We start from the raw sequence: 27,576 nt of genomic DNA on the forward strand, positions 1-27,576 counted from the left end.
CTGTAAAACTTTATTTCATTATAAATTTGTTTTCATTTTTTGAGAACAATTTCACAAAAACACTTTTATGTGTCACTTGAACACATATAATGACTTTTAAAACTTATTTTAAGTTTTTAATTTATAAAGTTATCAGATGACGATATACTTACTATACCGCACGAACAAAGTGAAGTCAAAATTAACACTTCAATTCAACCCAGTTGGAAATCGATCTCGTGCACTTTGCAGTAATTTGCGTACAATAATTTAGGTGGTAAAGTCCGTTTTGTTTTACATCTGAAAAACAAATAAAGCTTAATATGCCGGTGCGTTGAATTCTGTGAAAAAGTTATGGATATATCTTTTTTTGGGTTAACATTATTCATTTGATTATTTTTATCTTCAGTTATAATATTTTTTTCATTTGATTTTTTCTTTTGACGTAAAAATGAACACAAAAGTATATTTTGTCAACTCCCAGGATCTACAGTAAAAAGTGTGAGGTTTGGGTATCAAGGATGAATGAAAAATAAAGGAAATCCAAGTTTGACAAAGTTTAGTTCCGAGTTACATACTTGTTGAGAAAACCCCGCGTATGCCGAGCCACTGCACGAGGGGCGCGGGGACTATGGCGACTCGCTTCACTTCCGCGGTGTAACGATTTAACAAGAGTCGCCGGCCCGCAGCGCGGACTGCTTTTGGGGTTGACAAGTCGCTTTGATTATTCAAAAATAAGAAAGTCCGGTTATTTGAAATTCGTTTCGGTAACAGGTGTCGGCATATTGAAAATCGATTCCGCAAACTAACTCTTCAACATCGCGGGAGAGGGTGCGCGTGCGCGAGCCACTAGTTGCAGATTTCCCCTTCAGTACGAAACTTTCTTCCGCTGCGGGTGGGTGACGCTTGGCCCGCTCGCCGTAATCTTCCCAACAAAAAAAAAAAAAAAAAATCCTGTCACTTCCGGCAACTGTCAGATCTACGCCACGGCGGGCGAGTAATAAAACGAAGGAAGAAAGTGAAGGCGGAAGGAGTTGGATCTGAGAAGTGCCTCGGCAGTAATGGCGCCTCAATGCTTCTACGCTAGCGGGGATATTGTAGGCTTCGCTTGAGGCGGACACGGGGCCATGTGTTCTTGTTGTATATTTTGCCTCAATCGATTCTTCAACTTTCTTTTGGACTAAACACGTGAGTTATTTTTTACTTATTTCCATTACTTTAAAACTATATTAAACCGATTCTTAATAAATCTTTGACTATTATTTGCAAGATCAAAGTTTACTTCTTGCGATCTTATTACTTTGGCGATGTGATTGATCGAGCTATGTTCAAGATAATATTTATTTGAGTGGTAAGTATCACTAATGCATTAAATAAATTGCGTGCTCCAAGTTTAATAAAAAAAAAATCATAACCTTTTTCTAAATTTGCGTTAAATATGTGTAACTTTTTAAAAGTTGTATGCATTTATGAAATACTTTTACATGCAAGTAAAAAATGATCTAAATTGGTTCATTATTTTGAAATCTTTATAACTTTACTATTAACAATGACATGACTGCTTAAAAAAGTTTTTTTTTTGTTTGTAAATGTATTTTATATCTGTTTTCTGTATAATATTATTTTAACATTGCAGCAAGATTATGTTTTGTATCCTGTTCATAATGTAGAAATATTAATAAAATTTGGATGTTTACCAACAGTTGTCACGAGGGGGATGTAGTTTGAGGGAGGGGGTAGTGAGCAGTTTTAGTTTAGAAGGGGAAGTTTTGGTACGACGCAAGCCAACAATATACATTGTTCATCTCTACTAACGCACATTATTCATGTTTGGGTATTAAAATGAACATTGGAAAGAATAATTGCGTCAGCTTGGTGTGGTTTTTAATCTAACTACACAAATGTGTATTGCATTTCAATTGTTCTAGTAGTTCTATAACAATCCAAAAGTGAAAAGATATTATTAGATAAATAAACGGTATTTTTTTATCTCATTAATTTAACTGAATCAAGTTCATAAATAATATAATTACAAACAAATAAACACCACATTTAAGCAAAACAATTAATTTAAACAGTTTAATTTAGTTAACCAATACTTATATTTATTTCTTTACTTAAGCTCTTTTACTATTTTTTCTAATCCTTACAATATCTCAAATAGTCGATAAAAATATAAAATCATTGTTTTTCCGTATGTTTTGAGACAAATCAAATTTAAAAACACCAAGGAAAGTCTCATTTACTAAGCACCTGTTACTGCTCAACAGATTGCCTAAATTAAATTCGTAAGCGTATGTCTTCAAAAGGCTTTTCTTCAAAGATATTTATTTTTGTTTTGTATAATTTAAAATATTATTTTACGCCTTTGAAAGTAAGTACTTACATTAATTTGAATCACCCACAGAGAATAAAAAATAAATCTTACCTACAAAGTTCGCGTATTTATAAATTATATTGTAAAATTAAAAAATGTTTTATGTAAAATAAAATAGCAAATACGTTTTGTCAAAATTAGTTGTTCATTGAAATCTTTCCGCATAGTGGTTAGCGCGTTTGTACTAAACTGTTCAATTGTAATTTTGCAGAATTGTGCGTGGAATTCATACACTTATGTGTAGACGAGTGTTTTCGACTCGATAACTGCTCTCAGATAAAAAATCCAAAAAAAGGAATCGGACATAGAATGTTCGTCTTGAAGTGTAGTGATTGACGCACTTGCCTACCACGCTTGAGGTCCTGAGTTCAATTCCTAGGAGGGTTGTCATTAAATACTCAAAGGGGTGGTTTTAAACTGCAATATTTCACTGTTCTTCTAAAGCGTAAGACCGATCACTTTACCTTCCTGTAACAGATGATTAAAGTACTTATTCTTAAGTCTTTCTTAACTTCAAAGATACAAAGATTAATAGATATTTCAGTAAATATAGAGAACCTCACGGATTGGATAACATAGGCGTTCACGGGGCATATAACCTGCCATTAAATCTGCTTACATTAGAGCACATATTTATTTAATTCTTCGATCTGATTTTCGTAAAGATCCATCAGAAATATTTTTACCTATCAGGCACATGTTGATTAAAAAAAATTAATTTTAATTTTTTAGGCATTGCCTTATACGTCAATATGGAATTGAAAAATATAGATGTTCAAAAACAGGCATAATGTTACCCTGTGTTCAAGATCCCATAAACAAACCTAGTTCAGTCTTGAAAATGCCAACTTAGGCAAAAACGCTCGGTGGTTAAAAAAATAATAAAATTGAACTAAACCAATAAATGTGATTGATAAATTTACTTATAATTTGATCAAAATCATTAGCTATGGAGTTTTATCAAGAAATATCATAAAAAACGGTCATCAATATTAAACGAATAACAGATCATAAGCCGCGTAAATGCCTGGTTATCCATATTGACTATTGGAGAAGTTATCCCTCTTCTTACGACTTATACAGCGAAAAAAAAGCTGTCAGTCACCAATTTAATTTGTATTTTACAGAACTATGATATATGGGAAAAAAATGTGTTTCTCTATAACTAGCAACCGAACTTCTACGACATATTTTTGGGGTATCTTAATCAACATGATATCGCTGTAACTTGAATATCTTTATATTATTATAAAAATATACAATATAAAATTACAATGGGCATCAATTGAAAAATTGCCTTAGTTTCATAAAGTTATCAACATAATTACCTTTTCGCTATGCACTTGTAAACCAAACGCGGCGTATTTGATCATTTGTTACATGAAGGTAAGGTTATAACTCTTGCGCTTCCGGTGTTAGTCCAGGTACTATGAAATATTAGAGTTTTAACAACTATAAAATCAGCGTTTCATAGCCACCATGCTGGAATCGAACCCATGACCCCAAGATGCAACGAGACAGTCTTATCTTAACAGTATTTTCTTATTCTGGGTTTTAACTGAGAATAGCCATCTAGTCAAAAACACTCGTTCAGGGTTCTGACACAGAACTGTATTCTTCATCTGCTTGGATAAACAAATGTAATTATATAATTTAATATTTGCCGAGCAAATACTTGGTGTTTTATATTTATAGTATGCTTTTGTACCGTATTTTCATAGATAGTATTTTACTGAAACAGCGTACGTATTTCGTTAAAAACACCTGTTGAAAATTTCTACAAACAAGTGTTTCTTCCTAAAAAAATACCGTTTTCTGTCTTTGAATAATGCATAAAAGAACATCATATATAATTTTCATTACGAAAATGCTTTAACAAACGAGAAATTTTAAAAAATTAAATCCTTAAAAAAAACATGATTAGAAAGATTTATTATTTATTTGAAAAAAAAACAACAGTTTTAACATGCAATAATGCACATAAAAAATAAAAATACATTGAAACTAAAATTGTGAAAACAGTCAATATACATTTTCCATAGTTATGCAAGTTATTTATTAAGTGCATTGTAGGAATTAACGGAGTAATAAAATAATTAAACTTAAATTAAAACACGGGAGTCTGCTTTTTGCCTTTTATAGGTTAAAAATGACATTATCGCAATAAGCTAATTTACACGTGAATAAATCGCCGAAGTCTCCTATCGTCATAAAAATGATATTTTTAGGTTGATTTAAAAAACTGAAGTCCACTTTGTTTTCGCGCAAAAAACATCAGTCGTCCCAAATACGCTATTTAAATGTGAACCCTTATTATCAAAATAATCATTATTTAAGACGTAAGTTTTTTTGTAGATTGAAATTATCTCATTTGATCAAAAAATTGCCGTGTTTTGAAAATCACGTAATTACAAAATCTTGTTTCCTGAACATTCCGTTCAATGTGACTCCCGTGGTTTATCCTTTAACAGGTACAGAAATGTATTCATATAATATATACGAGGTAAATAAAAATATAGTAAATGATATTAAAATAAACAAAAATGAATTAATGTTTTATTTGAAGCACTAACATTGTATTCATTATAATAAAACATATAAAAAAACATTGTTTTCAACCACTATTTGTTTTTTCTACCGACCGGATTCAAAACAAACAAGCTTCTTCGTCAATGAATTACGTATACCTTGACGTAGAAACTTGTTTGCTTTAAAACCGGTTGGTAGGAAAAAAAAAAATTCTTAGAAACAAAGTTGTTTTATTTATTTATTAAAAATAAATAAACTTAAAAATAATTGAAATATTATGTAATAAATAAGTAATTTTATAAATAAATATATTTTAAGGATACGAAAAAAATCAAGTTGTATAAAAATAAGGTACAAAGCATAATAATGAAATATATATATTATGACATATTCATATGACTAAACGGGCGTAATGTCAACGTCTATAAGGAATCTTACGAGCTGAAAAAAAATATCAATAAATGTTCATCAATTTGAAATAATTGTCAAAAATTGCATTTAAATAAGATATAACTTTACCAAAAATAAAACAATTCACATAATTTATTTATTTTAATTTGAAAGAGGATGCAGAATACAGTTCGGTATGTGCAATAGAACCATAACCTTGGATGAGTGTTTTCGACTTGGTAGGAGTTTTCAGGTAAAAATCCTGAATAAGGAAATCGAGTGGAGATTTGGACATTATCAACGAGTTGTATATAACACACTTTTGCAAAAAGGGTATTAAATTGTGGTAGAGCAGGGTTCGAGCCTCGAACTTCTAATCCGTGAGCCCGCGACACTAGCCACGAGACCATATCGCGGTTCTGGACCATTATTTGCCCGCTGAGAACAGTTTTTGAGCAAACTTCCAATAAGCAGTTTTGGAGATAATTGAGTTTTCAATTGTGCATTGTGGGTTGATCAATGCAAAGACAAGTGCATTCGAGCGGGAACGAATCGAATTACCGTTTTGTAACTCTTAACGAGATAAAGAGGGGCCATTTGCAAACCCTTTAGCGGGCTTAACTCATTTTCGACGATTTCGGAGTTTGGTCACTATTGTTCTCAGCATGCGATTCGACAACGATTATTCATAGCATTTTCAATTGACAATAATGGTATTCCGTTATTTTCGTTAAAATGGAATCTAATTTAGAAATTGGAAAAAAATAATATCCTATCTCGAACGTTGGCAACTCTCAGGTAAAAAACCTGAAAAAGGAAATAAAGTGGATATACGAGTAAGTCCACCTTGTAATGTAGGAAAGGTGCACGTGAAATATTGGCTTAGTGGGTTTTTAAATAGTAGAATATTTAATAGTCCCTGGAATTGCACCTGAAGCGTAAGACTTATCACCCTACCAACACGCAACTGATGGTAGATATACTAATGCAGTGCTCTTTGCACCACAGGTTGCGGATAAGGACATAATATTGATCTTGTGATAAGAAACACAATTATTTTTTTATTTAGACCGGTAGCTTGTTTTTTAAGTAAACAATAAATTGATTATTAGTTTACTTCTCACAAAAAGGAAAAAACATTATAAATTTGCATAACAGCATTTAATTGACATATTTGAATTAAAAGGTGTTTTCAGGCGTTGCCTAACAGGTAAAATAATTCGGCTAGATTAATCTCACCTATATTAATAAAGGTGACAGCTCTTTTGAGGAAATGAATATGTTTTAAGACAGAAATGATGAATGTCAAACAATGTGTAAAACGGCCTTTTAAACCAACCAGGTCACGAGCCCGGTAAACGCCAAGATTTCAAAAACCCTTTACAAAAATATTTTCCCTCTCTGTTGCAATAGATTCTAAGCATTTCTTGTAATTTATTATTTTGAAGCATTGTGCATTTTGTTCATTCAAAAGTCCAGTTAAGATAATTAATTTGATAATGTTCATTCGAATAATTTGAAGTTAAATGTGGGTACTCAAATATGTGTATTGTACAATTACTTCACCACAAATAGGATTTCATGATTTCATGCTAATACGATAATTCGTCAATGATGCATTAAGCGCTGCAATAGTACTAACACTAATTACTGCATATAGCAATGATTAACTATACGAAGACCAGAGATCAATTGAACGTAGTTATGTAGAAAGCAGCCAGCCATAGAAAAGTGAAACTTAGATAATAGCACTTTTATGAATAGTGTGAATTATCAAATCTACACAACACTTGGAATGTTTTTGACTTTGACAAATGATAAACAAACAATGAAAATTTCTGTTTTTTTATACTACAAACAAGAATCTCATTCTGTATTCGTTTAAATGATTTTTTTAAATACCGTAAGATTTTTGTAGTGTTGTGGGTGTTTTCTGCAAATTGAGAAATGCCGTTTTTGTGATCGACACTATTTTCTAAAGGTGATTATTACAGTTTTTTGTACGAAAGCAGTCTGGCTGTTTATAGCAGAACATAGAATTGACCTTCCCGCACTTGATAACACCAATATCTATTTTTTTTCAAAATTGTGGACTGGCTGCTTTCTGCATAACTACGTTCAATTTAACGCCCCGTATGTCATTTCAGGCAAACAATGAAATAGTCCAGTAAAAAATAAGTTATAAATTCATTTCATGTCAAACTTATTGGAAATCGACGCGTGCATGGATGGTACCAAACACGCTAGCTACTACACCATCAGACGAACAAATCAATTTTATCGATATCACTTTTCCGTACACATTTAAAATAGTTTTATACGTTCGGGCGGGAAATTCCATACAGAGAAATATATTTCGATCGTTTTATTCAAAGTTCGATACCATAGGTAATACCACCCACAAATACATACACTGGCGTATTTAAACACGACCTCAAATGGGATTGTTAAATTTATTATTGAAACACTTACAAACACTTAGCCTTCGGAATAATTTAATATTAGGTGGGTCAATTTTACTTATATGTATCTGAATCTTTTTTTTCCTTGTAAATATTGTCTTAACGCAGAATAATAAAAATAAATTTGTTAATGTGTAAACTAATGTTGTTTGATTTGAAAAAAATAATTTAAATAAATTAAATTAAACAAAACAGTTCAGTTGAAAAGTATAATAAATTGTAAGCTGCCTATTGCATTCCCTAATATTTGAATGAACGGTCATTCGCTGAGAAACTGCTGGAGACAGATGTGAGAGAAGACGGTTCCTGGACAAAGCGAGGATGCTCAAGAGATAACCACCGAAGAAGTTATGGTGGTCATAATTATCTGGTAAAACATTGCAGTTTTCAATATAATGTCTATTATCGTAGATAAATTACATTGTTTTATATGTAACAGCGATAGCATGATTGAATTTCTTGTTTTTAGGTGCGTTTGCTTCAAAATCATTGGTGACGCTTCCAAGGAAAGTATTTATCAGTTTGAACTTCTTTGAACAGGTTATTGCTATTTTCTAGTATTTATGCATTTTATTATTTATAGTATGTAATGTACCTACAATAAGTCTCACACATTGGCGATTTTATGGAGATTTGCTGTATTTTTTCATGTAGATACACAGATTGCTGTCATACAATAATTTTGTAATTAATCATACAATATCGTTTATTAAAACGTAAAGGTGAACCGCGAAAAAAGGATATCAAATGAAATAAGATTTTTCTGATTATTTTAACACAAAATACTTCTTAAACAAAAAACTGAATAAAAGATTGAAAGGAACATATTTGTCCTTATTAATTAATTGAATAATGCAAGCTCATCCAACTGTGAATTATAAAATAAAAAAACTGTAAAGATATATAAATTAGTAAAATGTATAAGCATGTTCTTTACAAGAAAGTATGAGAGGTAATATGCAGTGTGAAAGAATCTCTGTCAGAGTTGAATCATAATCATCATTCCCTTTCCGCACCTTATGATACATAGGGCACAGCATTGGTAAATCAATCGCAGCGTATTTTTACATGAAGGAAGGATGATCAGTCTCACGCTTCATGTACCAGTTCAGGGACAATGAAGTATTCTAGTGTAAAAACACCCTTTTGAATAAATATTTCAAATCAACCATATCGGGAATCGAACCCGAGATCTCTAGCATGGTAGGCAAACACGATGACCATTACACCACGAGGCTGACAAAAGTTGAGTTGAATACCTACACAGATCTACAACCAAATACTTCTTCGCTTTCTATATTTATAGTAGATAGACATTTTATTTTTTTTAATTGAAGGGAAATTTCAACCACCTACAGATTATAAATCTTTTACAGTTCAAAGAAGGTTTATAAAATCGTAAATAGTAAGTAAAGTAATTAAAACTATACACTATTAAATTACAAAGTACGTCTAATGCATTATTTCATTTTATTTTATTTACATAAACGGCAATTCTGCCTTTCACAAACATTTATAATACTACATATTTGACTGAATATATATATTTTTTTTTTTAAACATAAATTTCATGTACCCAAGATTTATATTAAAAAATTAAACCAAAAAATTATACAAGATTTATATTTATAAAATAAACCTAAAAATTATACAGCATATTCAGTAAAAAGTTTAAATAGTAAATCATTTTACAGTAATACAACAAGAATATAATGAAACAGACAATCAAAATAAGATAATATTAATGAACAAAAACTTTAAAAAACATTAAATACTTTTCAGTCTTCGTTGATACATTTTTTTAAAAGGGTAACGTGCCACTTTTTTCCACTGCTCTTAATGATTTTTAATGCAATTTTCCTACAGGTTGTGTATTAGATTTTCACCTTCCCAACACATATTTTCCATTTTCCTTTAACACCGGGCGTTAAATGCAATTATCGTTGTCTCTGTGTCCACATTCTGTCAGCCGCATAATATTTTGTAAAAAATATGATATTTGAAGCGTTCTACAGTTAGCTGTAAGTGTTGTTTGTTTTTATTGACATGACGTAAAACAAAACGTATTTTTATAAACTTACCATCAGTCAACTAAAAAGTTATAGCTTTTATACAATAGGGAAATATCACATACTACGAATACCGATAAAAATATGTGAAATGAATTTAGAATAATTAAATGTATTTTCAAAATCAATACGGATATTGAGGAGAAATGTTTTCATATATAAATTTATATAAATTAAGTTAAAAAGAAATTTAATAAAAATACGTTGCAAGAAAAACGCGACATGTTTGGCCTTCGTTGTTGTGACGTCAAGATTCATGATAATGTTCTCAACGAATTTCAATGGCCTGGAACAAATAATCATGAATTGTGATGTATTAGAGGCGTGACCAATGGAATGACCAAACAACCTTTTAACCAAGTATTTTTTATCCTACAATAAGTAGCAAAAAAACAATTTATTATTGGACTGTATTTTATAGACCTTCGTTACTTTGAAAATGTAAAAAAAGGTGATAATTCCTTATTCACCAAAGAGAAACAATCGTGGTACACATACCGGGTCCTACGGTTCAATTATGAATCATCTCTATCTCCTAGAGAGCGGTTAATTTGGATATATTTATTTTTTCCATGTGACTTAATTTTGATTCGTATATGGCCACACTGATGATTAAACATCAAATATGTACACGTGAAATCAAACAGCATGATTTTCATTTAGAACATTATTGCGACTTTAAGCATTGCCCAAAACACTTGATTAGGTATAATTGACCAAACCGAATTAGTTTTATTTCGGTTTTTAAAGCAGTTTTATACATCATTTGAAGTTTAATCATCAGTATGGCCATTATATGAAGCAAAGTATCGTCAAAATAAAAAAAAAATCTTTAAATTAATAACTCTCTAGGGAGGTAGAAACAATCCAGAATACCACCACTGTTGTGCTTACTTTTATTACTTTTTTTTTTTTTTTTTTTTATACGCCTCCACTCGTTTTATTACTTTAACAATGTAAAAAAAAGTGATGTTTCCCTATTTTAGTGGTAATTAACAAAAAATTCAAGTAAGGAAAAAACTTTTTTTTTACTTTTTCCGTCACATCAATAAATAAAATGGATGAGTTCCTAACACTCTTAATACACATCTGCCAAAATAAGTCATGTAGCAACTGTATCTCAACAATAAATTTAATATCTTGAACTTACACGAGTAAACATATAAGAACATAGAATAAGACACTCATATGCAGTTATAAACTCATAAATCTAGTATATTTTTCAAGAGCATCAGAAACAGCATGAGCAAAAATAATACTAAAAAAGTTAATTATATATTAAGAATATGGATTGATTATGTGATAGTTCGTTGAAGTCATACATTTGAATAGTTTAAGTAAAAAATGCATTAATTTTTTTATTTATTCATATAAGGATACGTATGACAAAAAAAAATATAACTTACTCTTAACTCTACTAGGCCAAGAGCCCTCTGTTGCCATTATAATGATCTTGTTTTTCCAAGACATGTCCCCTTGCTCACGGACATCAATGTTCTATAAGAAAGGGCAAGGACTACTATCTTCATCCTCATCTAATTCTTATCTGCACCTTATGGTGCATAGAGCACCGCATTGGTATAAACACCAAACGTAACATGTCTTGCTTATCTGTTACAGGAAGGTAAGGTGATCAGTCTTACACTTCAGGTGCCAGGCCAGAGACAGTAAATTATTGAGGTGTAAAACAACCTCATTAATAAATATTCAAATCCGATCCTCCTAGGAATCGAACCCAGGATGCTTAGCATGGTAGGCGAACGCGCCAACTTCCACACAACAAGATGAACTTTTTTCTCACGATTTCCTTTTTCGGAACTATTATCTGAGAGCAGTCATCGAGTTCAAAACACTAGTTCAGGATTTTGGTTAAATTTTGTTTTTTTTCGATCTAAATCCTAGAAATAATATTTGCACAATATCATTATGCTGTTGTTATTTATGAAAACATTTAATTAAACGATTTTAACATAAGTAGTGACTTTGTTTTTCGCAACTGAATGTTGTAGGATAGCGCTGATGTTTGTGAAACTATTATTCCGTTAGTAAATTTATTTCAACAATGTTTTGAGTATGTCCAAATGCTTGCAGACTGGCTGGATTTCATCCCTAGGGAGTAATACATATCTAAATTTGTTGCAACAGAGAGGAAAAACATTTTTGAGAAGAGAATATGAATGTCTAGGCATTTACAAGGCTGTCATTTATTTATTTTTATTTCTCGTTTAATATAACACATTTCTTTTAATATATGAATACATCACTGGGCACAACCTCTGTGGGGGCATTCATTTACATGATTTATTATATATACTTATGGTGTCTTAAAAATATTCATAATATAATACATATTCATTCTTATATCCACACCGATATATATACATATGATATACATTGGTCGGTTTAAGTGGCCACTTTACACACTGCGGAACATCCACCATTCTTCCTATGTTTGAACATCGACATTTTGTCAACTCTTCCATCTGTTGACTTTTGTGAAGAAAAAGAGGTGAAACCTTTATCATGTGGGTGAGATTCATCCGGTCGAACCAATTTACCTACTAGGCAACAAAACAAAACAGATGGAGGAGTTGAGGAAATGTGGCTGTTCAAACATAGGCAGAATGGTATATTTTACACAGTGTGTAAAGCGGCCACTTAAATCAACCAATGACGGGTCATAAGCTCTGCAAAGTCTAGACTTTTTGTTTTCTGCTGTCAGAAATTTATATCTTGACTAGCGGACCCGTCAGACGTTGTCCTGCCCGAACTTTAACTTCCCTGCTATAAGCTTGGAAAAAGACAATTCATTGATAAGTAGGTACTTGTTTGTGATTAAATTCCAAAACTTTAAATTGATAATATTTCATTTAAGTAGGTACCTAGGTTCTTGTTTATGGTTTAATTCCAAAACATAAAATAAATGTTTTTTCAAATATAGCATTCTTTTTTCAAACGTCAAACTCCGGTCGTCTCGCCAACAAAAGGGTGTACTTATGTAGGAATACGATTTGCTTTAATGTTTCAAATTTAATAGTATTTTAGTGTTACCAAAAATCCAATAAAAAGAAACAAATGGGTAGAAATTATAAGGAATTTAAGGAAATAATCTGATCGAGATCCACAAAAAACAAACGCTGTTTGTAAACATTAAAAAACAACCTTTTTTTATACACAAAAAAACAACATCTTTCCATTTTTTTGCAAATGCATTCTCCTCGAATGCAACCCTGGTAGATCGATGAATTAAACATTTATGCTCCTAACTTATTTTTTACATATTCGATTGAAGATTTTAATATCTACGAACACGCAGAGCGCAAAGATTTATGTTTCTCTGAAAACCGCACGTAAATCGGTTAAGCCGTTTAGGAGGAGTACGGTGACATCACACGTACAGAGGAATTATATATATAAAGATAGCCCCAAGGGATGGAATCCAGTCTAGTCCAAAAACACTCGGACATATTCAAAATATTGTGGGATACATTCTATAACGATTTAACTCCATCACGCTTCCGCTACATTCAGTATCCTTGACTTTAAACGTGAATGAGTATGTGAATATTAAATTGGATACTGCACTTGACACCGTGGCTCAACCTACAATATTCTGCCCTACTTAATAGTTTTGGTACTATCAAGTTTTAATGTCGTTACAACGCGGTTTCATATTCATTCACAGTGTATAATTTGCGGTACATGGAATTGCAATTTATTGAAAATAAATAATGCTACTCAATTTTTGACAGCAAAAATAAAAGGTTTTTGGTATTTTATTTTATTTTTTATTTTATTCAGAAAACATACAGTCATACATAATAAGTATTAAAAACATCAATTTTTAACATAAAAACACCAATTAAGTTTTCATAAATTATGCAAAATATATAAACATTAAATGTGACAAAAAAATAAATAAATAAGAATTTCAAGTGAGAAAAGAATAATTGTTAATATTTGTGTTTTCCATGGAGGTAATAAATTAAAATAAATAAAAATACAGAATGTACACTCCGAGCCATCCGCACACATATAAAACATACACAAACATATACATTACATGCGGCACATATACATAGCATAAACCACTCAAGATGCACATTGGTATGAGGGATCCATGGTTTTTAAAACGGTTTTTAGGTATAACATACTTTTAAAATGTAGTCTGAGTCTTTTGTTTAGTTTTGTCTAGTAGTTTATTGTATAATTTCAGTCTCTAGATTAATGTTTTGAGTATATCCAAATGCTTCCTGACTGGCTGGTTTTCCTCCCTAGGGGTTTTTTATGTTTAAATTTGTTGCAACAGAGAGGGAAAATATTTTTGAGAAGGGATATGGAAGTCTAGGCATTAACAGTGCTTATGACCTGTCATCGGCTGGTTTAAGTGGCCACTTTACAACTGTATAACATTCACCATTCTGCCTTTGTTTTCATGAAAATTATTTTCAGGCGTTGCCTAGTAGGTGAATCGGTTCAGTCGGTTGAATCTCACCCTCATGATAAAGGTTTCAGCTCTTACTTCACAAAAGTCAAAAGATGGAGGAGTTGAGGAAATTTGTATGTTTAAACATAAGCAGAATGGTGAATGTTACACAGTGTGTAAAGTGGCCACTTAAACCAGCCAATGACAGGTCATAAGCCCTGTAAACGCTCAAAGTTCTATATTTCAGAAAAAGATGGAGAAAGGAAAAACTCAAATATTTTGATACTGATTTAAATGTAAATAAAGAAAGGTGTGTCTGATAATGGTGGGTAGATTATTCCATAATCGCGTAAGCACTACTGTAAAGCATTATCATCATTCCCTTTTCGCACCTAATGGTGCATAGGGCACTACATTGGTATACCAATAGCAGCGTATCTTTATCTATCTTTTTTTCCAAAAATATTTACAAAATAGTCATAAATTAATGTCCTGCTGAGTTGTATTCGTACATTTCTTCAGCAAGTTCTTATAAATTGATTTGATTCTTCATACTTAACCTAGATTAATAATAATTTTACTTAAAAAACATTACATAATACAATATTAAAAATTTTAAACTATAACTTAAACAAAAAACTTTTTTCTATTAACTACAATTTGAGCATACGTCTCATTCCTGTATTTAACTCAGTATTTTTAATATTGTTTGGTAACATGTTAAATATTTTAGGTATACTGTATTGCAGTGTAAGTTAAAATGATCAGTCTTACGCTTCAGGCACCAGTCCAGGGCCTATGAAATATTTAGGGGTGAAAACATCCTTTTAAATAAATATTTCATATCAACCATGTCGGGAATCGAACCCGATACCTCTCACATGGTGGCAAACACGCTGACCATTACACGACGAGGCCGACAAAAGTTGAGTTGAATATCTACATAGACCTACAACCAAATATTCCTAAATCTAAACTATAAAACAGAAGGTAAAAAAATTAGAGCGGTGAATGTGTATTAAAAGGGTACTTTCTTTACAATAACGAAGAGATAGACCATATCGTGATAGAGGTTAGAAGAGCTTTCTCAGATAAACAAGTAAATTGGGTTTATTCAAAATATTGTGAAGGAGAATGTAAATGTTTCTTCCAGTTTTGTTGCGTGTTGTATTCGGTCAAATTTGCGAAGATTAAAGATAAAATGTATACAGACATTCTGCAGTCGTTCCAACTTATCAAGCAGTTCAGAATTAGTATCTGAGTAACATACATCTGAATATTTACGAAGTGAGAGAAGTAAGCTCTAGACCTAGACTAATGTTTGCTTAACATTGATTGGCAAGAAATTCTGCAATCTTTTAAGTGAGTGCAAACTGCTCTGAAGTTTACCACTAACTTCGTTACCCTGATCGTGCCACCTTTAATGCAAGTTTTTGACAGAAATCATGAAAGGAATTTCTGTGCCAATTATTTTAAAAAGAGGAAGTGTGGGAACATACACTTAAATATAAATTTTTACTACCAACAAGTACAATTTTAGTTTTTGTTGGATTTATGAGAAGACCATTAGTTTTAGTTCGTGAAGAGATAAAAGAGTCCATGTGACATAACGTTTCAATGAAGAAGTTCAGTTTTTTTTATTTTTGTCAAAGGACTGTTAAACTAAGCTAAAAAAATATTTTTTCCATGTATCGTATTATCAGCGCTATGATTTTTTAAAAGTTTTGTATTTCTGAAATAACTTCGCGTGTGGCGTCCGAGGTTCTTCTCTGTCAATTCTCCCGATTGATTCGTTTACAGTAAGCAAACCGGATATTCTTCACAGCTCTCATATCATTAGTCAGTACATATGAACCAACGACGTCGTTTAAAGTAATGCGTTATTATTAAATTATTTTTTTTCGTGCATTTTCAAGAAACTTTGCAGTACAATTTAATGGTTTAATTTTTTAACCGCACGCAAGAAAACATATTTTGCAGCCAATTTCCCGTAGAGCTAAAGATCTTCATTCGATTAAAAATATATTTGCAAATACGTAGGCAATTAAAATTTGGTTCCCAGGGGATGTGATTTATTGGATCACGGTTAAGAATGTTTAATCTATAATGCAGGTACCTGGATCAACCTTCTAGGTATTAACATTAGGTATAAAATACGTGGGTATGTATGAACGTAGTATGCCAGGAATGTACGAAATCGTTCCTCATAGCTCTTGTACGTACTTGAAATGGGACCCCTACATGTAAGCAAACCGAGCAACACGTGTCGTGGCCTTTCGAACACAACCTACATAAAACATTAATTTAATTTAATTAATGAGATTTGATCTTGTAAGAACAGGTAAAAAATATTACTAGACAAAATGAAAATGAATGAAAATCAAATGAAAAGCGTAATTGCACTATTAGTTTTATTTTGTAACATTTAAGAAAAAAACATTATATAATGGTTCTTCTTCTTTTTCTCCTTCTTCTGTGCTCTATCAGGTATCGCCAACGTTGGTAATCATTTTTTAAAAAGCCTCTCTGTCTTGTGCTACCCGGAGCAACTCTTCCACACATCTCATTCTAGTCCAGTCTCTTATGTTGCGCAGCCAAGACGTTTGCCTTCTACCAGGTCCACATTGTTCCTCAATCTTGCTCATAGTTTATGTTGGAGGATTTTATACTTGTCTTTACGCAGAATGTGACGCAGATAGAAGATCTTATGAACTTTTATCCATTTTAACCATTGCCTGTCGTAATTAACTCTCCTCGGGACCTCTAAATTGCCGAACAAATCTGTCCACGGTATACGAAGCATTTGTCTGTGAAGCCACATCTCGAATGCCTCCAACCAATTCATAGTGCGTGCCTTCAAAGTTCAGGTTTCTGAGCCATACAACAGAACGGACCAAACATAATACTTCACCATTCTCTGCCTAAGTTTTGAATTTAATTTATTGCAAAATATTGTTCTCATTTTATTTATTCATTTAATTCACAATATATTTATATAACATTTATTGAGACACAAACTCCAACTCCATGGAACCAAAGTCCTGTGTTGAGTTGGGACAAACTAACAACAACATACATATCATCAAATATACAAGTATTATACAGAACAAAAACATCATTAAAACATACATTAAAGTAAATGACTTTTTAAGGCAACAGTTTTGCCACATTTCAATTCCTGTTTTAGCATTTGCTTTCTCGGAAGTAAAAATCGGTACGATGTTATGCGAAAGATTCAGGATTGGCGCATGAAGACGATATTACATTCAGGCAATATGCGAAGGTTCAACATATGCTGACATTAATGAGCATGCTTTCGGTCAAGCGAAGAATATTTTTAAACACGTTAGTATTAATGCTCAAATAAAAATTTTAAACATATTTCCTAAGTACGTCCAGTGATATTCAGCGTAACGACAAATTTATTGCTATCTTACAAGTAGAGGGAATGTTTCAGATCCCCAAAACATCAATTAAGATAATTCATTATAGTATGTGCCATAAAAGAGTAAAGCTGAATAGTTGTACAATTATCTTATAGGTTCTTACACATATTTTGCCCGCCGTCCACTTTGAGAATGAAAAATTTTCTAGAATTCCCCAAAATGTTTAAATCTATTGGCTGTTGCGCATCTGAATAGCTATTGCAATTTTTATTTTTAAACGTGCCATTTCCATTTTCTGAGTTCAAACTTATATTTTATAGGAGCCTCTTTATTTGAGCAATTAAAAAAGATACTTCGTATTAAGAAGTATTTCGACTCAAATCAGAGCAAAGCATTTTAGAACTCATCTTATGTGAAGGATGAATCTGATATACTTAATGAGTTTGTAAATATCATTATGTTTAACAAAAACTAGTAAAAACATCATTGCTACAAAACAAAAACATCATTATCTTCATTCCCTTTCCACACCTAATGGTGCATAAGGCACTGCATTGGTACATCAATAGCAGCGTGCCTTGATAACTTTTGTAACATGAAGGTAAGATGATCAGTCTTACGCGTTAAGTACCAGTACAAGGACCATGAAAATTCTGGTGTGAAAACACCATTTTAAATAAATGTTTCACATCAATTGTGTCTGGAATCGAACCTGAGACCTCTCGCATGGTAGGCAATTGCGCTGACCACTACACTGCAAGGCCAACAGGGACAACAAAAACAGGGTAGGAATAAGTACGTAAGTAATTTTTGTTTTCAATATGAGAATAATATAATTAATCACTTTTTTTAATAAGCCATCGTCCCCATAAACTGCCTAAACCCCCTCCAATTTTCTCTCTGCCTTCTACTGCCTCTCCGAAGGCCTTCATCACCCACAAGGTGGCGTTATCGCCCATTTTGAGAAAGATCAAACTATCCAAATAAACACATCGTCAGTCGGCGTGCATTATCGCCAGTTTACTCAACTGGCTTTTTCCAGGAGACAGTAAAAACTGTTTTTAAAATCAAATCTAACACATTACTAGTATTAACTCCGATCTGGGGTACTGTTCTTCTTCAGGAAGCTCGCCTACTATTGATCCCGAGCGTATCGTATAATATGGAAACATCCAATAAAAGTTAAAAATCACCCAATATGAAAATATTTTTTATGCCAAAATTTTAGTTTGTCAGCAATACACACCGAACGGCGATATTATTATTAGATTATTTTTTTAAGTAGTCCCGTCTCCGTGACGTTGAAAGCAAATGTTTCACCGCTTTGAAAGTGCATAGAAAACGCGTTAAAGTTATACTTTAGGTGTTACTCCACCGCGCATACGCCGTGGTTTCCCCTTGTTCACCGCTTAAATGCTTACCTCACATCGCTTCTGCGAGCCTTCCAAACACACGAAAGCCACTAGGAGTACAGGCTGGTGTACGGAGTGAAATTTCGGACACGGAACTTGAAGCTCGATTAGAAGTTCCCAGGAATTTGATAAAAGTTTGACACGTAGGGTAACCTTTCAACATTGAATATTAGGTTCATTGAAAAGAAAAATATAATTTATTTTAAATACCTCAGTCATTTCTTTCAAAAACTACTTTCGTTTGCGATTTTCCCCGCTGATAGTTAGATGCGCATTTTGCGGTTTTGGTAATGAGTTCGGCGCCATATCTTGCTTTGTATGTTCGTTTCTAATTAATAACAGTAAACGTCTCAATCGTCTCATCGCCCGTAACAAAAACATCACTCTAATGCAGTACATGTTCGAAAAGGAAAGCCATCTTCTTTCCGGTGCTTTTGCCATCGTCCGAGTTGGAACATCACTGCTATCTCTCAATATGGCGGTAATTTTTTTAAACGCAAAGAATACGACCGCCACATGTCATACCAAAACAACTTTTGTGACATTTTTTGTTGACAGTTTTTCATCTGACACACGCTCGTATACATAAAAAATCTAACTTAACAATGTATAAGTACGTCTAAGAGTTTGTGCACAAGTACTGGATTTTTCCTGGATTGGAATGAGAAATAATAAAGTAATAAGCCCAGTTAATTTTTATACTTCCATACATCTTTTTTAAATAATGCTTTCCATCTATGTTGTAATATCAATTAAATACATAACTTTTGTTTAATTAAAATAAATAAAGTCTGTAGCGCGTTCCATTTTACTATTATTTCATTAAATCCTGCTAGCGTAAGTAAATAACTAACGCTGAGGTTATAAAAACGGTTTTATTGGCGATACTAGTGAGAAATAATAAAGTTATTGTAAAAATAATAATGTATTACATAAAAAAATTACGCGTCTAAATAATTGGTTAAAATTTTATTCGTCTTAATTTTATTTACTTTATCTTTGTATGTAAATAATATTTCAGCATGTTATCGATTATTTTTTATGTAAAAATCGTTTTCGAAAATCATTTACGTCTAAAAAAAAAAGACTTCTAGTCTAAAAATGTTGAGTCCTTTACCCTTCATCAAAAGCTATTTTGAACAAAACGTATTTTTTCAATCTTTATAAAAAATTTTTGAAGTTCTAAAAATACTTTGGTCTTCCTCGTGGTCTAATAGTCAGCGCGTTTGCTTACTTACAAAGAAGTCTCTCTCAAAATCGGTTCCCGACACGGTTGTCCTGAAAGATTTGTTTAGAAAGGTACACTGGAATATTTCAAAGTCCATCGACTAGAACCTGAAGCGATATACTGATTATCTTACTTTCATGTAACAGATTTGATGATCAATATCAGTGCATTTAGTGTACCAATGCATAACATCATCATGTCTCTATGCACCACTGGGTCCAGAGACATAATTATTTTATGGTAAGAAAAAAACTGCTTTATTTAAGAATGTAATTTTTTTTTTTAAGTAACCTGTAAATCATTATTAATATTTAAAGCAATAACTTTGTGGTCAAACATTGTACTAAATGTTTTTTTAATTTTTGTACATAACCACTTACCGACTTTTCTATGTGTACCGGTTTCGAGACGTACCCGTCTCTTCTTCAGGACACCGATGAAACAAACATGCAAAACCTACGATACACCTTCACCATAGTTGTTGCACAAAAATATAAAACTAACACGGCATTCATTTTAATAAGCACATACATTGATTAGGACAAAAAGGCACTGAATAAATTATGAAAATATTCTATGTTGTTCGAGAAATAGTTGAAAAAAGCAGACAGGATGGAGGGAGAGATGAGCTTAATAGTAGTAGAAAAGTTTTTTGCTTATTGATCAAAGGAAAAATATTTTTTAAAGCTTTCCTAATGTGAAATATTTCAGATTATTAACTTTTAACCCGTTATTATGTGTATGTAAGATTTTAACTCCTATATTTTTAATAAAGTCATGATTTAAATTGATTGGGTGATTTGCGAATTCGAAGAAATTATTATTGTGAAGACTCTTCATATGTTCTTTTGCACGAATATCAAAATTTCTTGATCTTCTTCCAACGTTAACTGAAAGATAAGAATTGCCTTTTAATTGGTATACACCTGAATCATTTAATTAACAATGTTCATCTTTACTATTTAGCAGTAATTTACCAATATTGTTATTTGTATAAAAAGCAGGTTAGATATTATTTGTCAAAAATTTGGATACATTTGTGGATGTCAGTGCATGTGCTTATTAAAATGCATATCGTGTTGGTTTTATATTTTTGTACAACAACTATGGTAAAGGTGTATAGTGGGTTTCGAATGTTGGTTTAGTTGGTGTCTTGACGAAGAGACGAGTACGTTTCGAAACTGGTAGACATACAAAAGTCGGCAAGTGGTTATATACGAATAATAAATAACATTTAGTAAAAGGTAAATCATTTATTATTTAGTTTTAAATGTAAAATTTTGACTTATCTTACCGTTATGTGACATAAACGATTAAGATACTCTGCGATTGGTCCACCAATTTAGTGAAAAGGAAACAATAAGGATGATGCAAACACTTTTTTATATTCTAAACATTCATCATTTGAAAGTGTGGAAAGTAAATAATATTGTGGAAAAAAAACACGATTGGATTCTTGATAAGGTCGAAATTAGATTTGACTTTTTTTTTTTCTCCGTACTCTGACTAGTCATTACACCAAGATGCGATTTGAGACTATTTTGATAGTATTCATTTGAATTATCACGAAAATTTAAAGGTTTAAAATAGGTCATGAAAAATAAATAAATCACATGCTCGATATTGTTCAATGAAAGTCATCTGTGAAACATGCCACAAAAAGAGTCAAATCTATTATTACCCCTAGCTTTGATAAAAAGGCCGCCATTTGTGGTATATGTGCTGACTGTTGCAATCTATAAAGACCAACTTATTTATTTAAGAATATTTTTTTATAAAAACTCGAATAAATTAATTAGATTTTGTGTTTTTTTTTTGTAAAAATACATTGATACATTCTCAAAAGTTCATTTCTGATGGTTTTCTTTGTATCAGAAAATCATAAAAAATCCTTAATTATGAAATCGAGTGCAGTGCTTGGTACGTTACCGACCATGCTCGAGGTCCCGGGTTCGATTTGACTCGGCAACTGACGCATAAAACTGATTACCTTAGATTCTTACAAATGATCGATATACAATGCATTTGATTTGATCTGACAATGCAGTGTCTTGTGCACAATCGGGTGCGGGGAAGGGATGTGTAATGTTTTTTCTTCTTTTTCTTATCAGCCTGTTTCTCTTCACTGCTGGATATAGGCTTCTTCCAAATTTTTCCATGTTTTTCTGTCCTAAGCACTCTGTTTCCACCCATGGCCCACGAGTTTGACGACATCGTCAGTCCATCTCCTCTGTGGTCTCCCTACTTTCCTTTTAATTTCGTAGGGTCTTTAGTTTAGTATTCTGGGGGTCCACCAATCGACTTCTTGTCTTGCCACATGACCCACCCACTTTAATTTTTGTTTTTCCACTCTTTCTGTGATATCGGTCACCTTTGTACGGCGTCTTATCTACTCATTCCTTATTCGGTCTCTTAAGGAGACGCCCAACATTTGTCTATCCATAGACCGCTGAGTGCACTTAATTTTGTGAACACTTCTCGTGAACATTTCATGGTTTCAAGACCATATGTTGCCACCGGCAGAACACAAGAGTTATATGGTGTTTATTTGCCTTTATTTTTGTTTGAATCATTATGGTTTTATCAGATTTAAAAAAAGATAAATAATTTTGAGGTAAACGTAAATTTACGATAAAACTTTGACAATTTATTTCGCACATTTAAGCTTAAAATTAATACACACTGTTTTTCGCTTATAGAAGCTTTAAATTAAATGTAGGCTTTGCAAATGGATAATATTTGTAATCAATTTACACGTATACTTGAAATTACATCAATTTTAATTTAAATGAAGATAACAAATGTTAGTAAACATATTCGTTCATAATGTATATATTTCAAAGCTCCGGGCAGAAAATCGGATTTGATTATTTTGCAAAGTTTATGAAATAATTGATAACATTGAATATGTTTTGTGTCCGGGCGGATTAAGAACACAACTATGTGTGTGAAATAAAACCAGAGTCCTGAACGAGTGCTTTCGGTACAATGGCTAATCTCGAGTAAAAATCCTAAATAAGGAAATTGAATGGAGATAAGTTCGCCTCGTGTTGGGGTGGTTAGCGCCTTTGCCTACCATGCTTGAGGCCATGGATTCAATTCTTGGGAATGTCCACATGAAATTTTGATTAAAAAATTTGCTGCAGTATTTCGTGTTATAAACCTAGACCTTACCTTCAAGAAACAGATGATCGATTTACGTTGCATTTGGTGTACCAATTCAGTGCCCTATGCATCATCATGTGCAAACATAGGTTTGATATGACGATGATTTTCTCATCTGAGAGTGTTTTTGAAAATCCAAAGTTGGATATGATCCCCAAAACAAACTTACTGCCATAATTCTTAGAGCATTTATGATTTACATATAATTTCAAAAACAAATAATTATGACTTCACTTTTAATGTTTTTCGTCTAAAGCTCCACCTCCAGTTTTTCAAAACGTCCGAATATTTATTCATAGTTATGAAATATTTTTTTATGATCTATTGGCTCTAATTTTTGTTTAATTATATTCCTAATGTCATGTTTATATTGTACCCTTAAGGTCAGAAATCATCTTTCTTAGGATGGATTGCCTTAATTTTTATTTTTTTTAAAGTAGATATAATAAAACAATTGTAGAGAAATTAAACGAAAATACAATGTAGTTGTTACATCTGCGTTAGTACTATTAAGAGTTTCCATGTGAAACTATATATATTTGATACTATAGAGTTTGTCTGTGAAACTATATATTTGATACTATAGACAGTTTGTCTGTGAAACAATATATTTGATACTAAAGAGAGTTTGTCTGTGAAACTATATATTTGATATTATAGAGGGTTTGTCTGTGAAAGTTGTCCGGAAACATGGTCTGACCATGTTTTCATCCAACTGAATAAATGATAAAAATATTTGAATACAAGTGTATTGTATATTACACGAATACGGAAGGAAGTGGAATGAAACTGCCAAGAAAGACATTAAAGTGAAAGGCGCGTACATCTAGACCAGAGATCGGCAAACTATAACCGCGCGGGTGAGGCTCAACTCTGACAAAATGCAATTTCCAAGAATATTATATTATTCACGAAAAATACACACAAAAATCATTCAAGAACATATGTCAACATTAATTAATGACCATTAGTATTATATTTTCATATAAAGGAAGTAATAATTCTAGTTTGATAAAATTTATGTACATAGACTAGGCTTTCAGGCTTAGCTATCCTGAAAAATAGAATTTGGCCGAACACCGCCTAAAAGCGGGACAAAAGTTTTTCCTTCGAGTCTGTAAAATTAGGTAGACTTCAGAGTCACCAAAGTCCGTTAGTGAAATAAGCGAGCTTAATTTACAAACATTGAAACAATATTAACAGAGATGTCATGATGCGATTAAAATGTTCCTCAAACCCGATAATAAAATGTCTGAAGAATAGGAAAGCGCTGAGCGAAGATGAAATTCATCCTGAAATTCAAAAAAATAGTTTGCATGCAATTGGGTATTTACGATGGGAACGGAATCAATATTTTTTTTCGTGCGACATCGGATCAATTTTCTACAAACGTTTAGTATATGCATATTTTGAATTACCCGAAAACGAGGCGTTTTGCGCCCCGTGGGAAAAACGGCATGTATGACGTTTTGGCACCAAACTTGTACGCAATGTCTGTTAGAAGCGCAGTCGGCGGTCATAATGCGTGACGTCAAAATGACGTAATGCTAACTGCAAACCGTATTGTGTAGCTTATTTTTAAACCCGAAAATTATACACGAAAACTTATTTTAAATACATTGATAGTTATATCATTAGACTCGAAAAGCTCGCTCCAAATATATATTATATTTTTAACGTTATTTCCAACTTGTGAAAATACCCTTTTGTTCAGCCTCTCCACGCTTTGAAGGACATTGTCCGAGAGATAGCACTAACACCCACTTTAATTATATCAACCCTTACAATAGACGCTGCAATGCCATCCAAAACATCGCCAAGGCGTATGAACGCACTTATTTAAAAATATTACCATTGCCCGGGAAAAGGGTTCATTTACGCCATTTTTGACATTGGCGTGTTGTTTTTGGTTTAATACTAACAGGAAAAAAAAAATTATGCATACTCGAATATAAATACAAATAATTACTAAAGTAAGAATAATAAACATTCATTAACTGCTATGTTCCGGTCTATTGAAACTGTATCGCTAGGAATAAATGGGAGATTTGGTCTTTGTAAATGAAATAATATGTATTAGACACATTCATTTCAATGATTTTAAATTTGTTGATAGATTAAATTTATTATATTGTGCCAACGTCTGGGAATGTAAAAAGGTTTTTTGTATTTATGAATTGAATTACTCATGTAAATAGTAAATATATTCGACTAAAGTTCTTAGTTTTTATTCTTCAAGTATTTATACGTGGTATGTTTTAAAAAAGTTGGCCGACCCCTGATCTAGACGATGTAAATATGAATTGAAATAAATCTATGAACGTAGACGAGGTAGACTTGTAGTATGACTTATTTTTATAAATAAAAAAAAGACATAAATTAATTTTTACATGCGAGTATGTATCTCAAATATATTTAATTTGTATTTGTTTTTAAGCTCATTTTTTTATTAGCAAAGATCTCATCTTAAAAATGAAATGTCTTCATTGCTATAGAGTATTTTGTGTTCCCTATCAAATTGCTCAATTAAATGAAAGAAAGTTCAGAAGGGTTTTGGCTGGTTTAATTTCTTCAGATTAACCTTAATCTACATCACCTAAACTTGCGTACCAATGCTGTCTTTTCTGTGGAAAATTTTATAACCAATGTCGAATTTTTTCCCCTTGCGCCAAGGATCTTCAGAACACTTAATCAAATCTCACCAAACAGTAATGCCGATGTGTTCCTACAGCAAAGACAAGCATTTTTTTTCTTCAATCGAACATTTATTTTTTAAACCAGTGGTGTAAAGTCAATAAATTAGAATTAAATATTGAAAAATGCAAAATAATGTCATTTCATAGAACAAAACAACCGATCCCTTTTGAGAACCTAATAGAAAACTCCAAAATTGATGTAGTTAAGTCCATCATAGAGTTTTAAAGGTGGTGATTTAGGAGTTGTTTTGAACTATAAACTGACAATACTATAAACTGCATATAGATAATACAGTAAATAAATTAATGAAATTACTCGGCTTCATTAACAGAATATCCTCGGATTTTACTAATGTCCGTACAATCAAAACTCTTTATTGCTCAACTGTTCGCCCTCTTCTAGAATATGCCTCCGTGGTCTGGTCTCAATTCTATGTCAATCGCATAAATCACATTAAATCAGTCCAACATCTCTTGCTTCGAAAAGTAGCGTGGATGCTTGGACTAGAGATAAGTAATTATTCTTATTTTGATATAGAGTCAATGTTAAATATTTCTAATCTATAAAAACGTAGAACTAATATTGATTCCATATATATGTTTGGCATACTAAATGGTATAATCGATGTTCCATAATCACTGGGACAAGTCAAATTCAATATTCCGACTTGTGGGCTGAGAAACAATGAAGTACTGCTCATCGATCAGCATAGAACAAACTATGGTCTTTATTCTCCAATGACCCGACCCGTATTTGTCGTATTGTTAACTCAAGGCAAGATCTGGACTTCTTTGGTCTAAGTTTATAATGATTTGACTAAATAAATAGTTCAGATCTTGTCTTAATGTCTATGTTTGTCAATGCTTCTTTTCTGATTATTTTTATCTATTCTTGTTATATTTAAAACCTTTCAATTTTATACATGGACAGTGTCCGTTAATAAATAAATAAAATAAATAATTAAATAATTATATAATTAAAAAATAGTTAAGAACAGGAGATTTTAAGATATAAAAAAAAATAATGACAATGTCACACTTTAATTCTTTTTGTTTTTTAGAACAGTAAATGGTTTCATCGCTCTCGCGACATCGTTAGACTGGTCTAGTAAAATCGGTCATTAAATAAAATTTCAACGAAGAAATTTTGTTTACTTATTTGAGTGATTAAGAATACGTCAAGTTTAGTATGTGTAATATTCGTTTGAAAATGGAATACATCCTTAATTATATTGAAAACCACATAAAAATACAACACGATATACAAATATTTATTCAACAGGGTTTCGTCGTGTTTGACCGGGTTTCGTCGTGACTGACATCGTCAGACTGGTGGAAGACTAAACAACAACACGATAAAACCCGGTCACAGGTCATAATAATAATTCCACATTATTACATTAATTATTATGAGTATAGGCAAACAACTAAATAAACGTATTTTACTTTTTATACTA

At 32.0% G+C, this 27,576-nt stretch overlaps 1 long non-coding RNA gene across 1 annotated transcript in view; it reads left to right on the forward strand.

Moving 5' to 3' along the window:
- The first annotated feature begins 849 nt into the window (after positions 1 to 849).
- The window catches only part of LOC148279348 (uncharacterized), a 31,777-nt gene continuing 5,050 nt past the window's right edge, over positions 850 to 27,576 (forward strand). The window contains exon 1 of the long non-coding RNA XR_015822912.1: positions 850 to 1,167. This is a non-coding gene — a long non-coding RNA (uncharacterized LOC148279348). The remainder of the gene's footprint in view (positions 1,168 to 27,576) is intronic.

Source organism: Micrasema longulum, unplaced genomic scaffold (genome assembly GCF_059751315.1).
Source record: "Micrasema longulum isolate JH-2025_06_02 unplaced genomic scaffold, ASM5975131v1 h1tg000730l, whole genome shotgun sequence".
Classification (NCBI taxonomy): Eukaryota; Metazoa; Arthropoda; class Insecta; order Trichoptera; family Brachycentridae; genus Micrasema; species Micrasema longulum.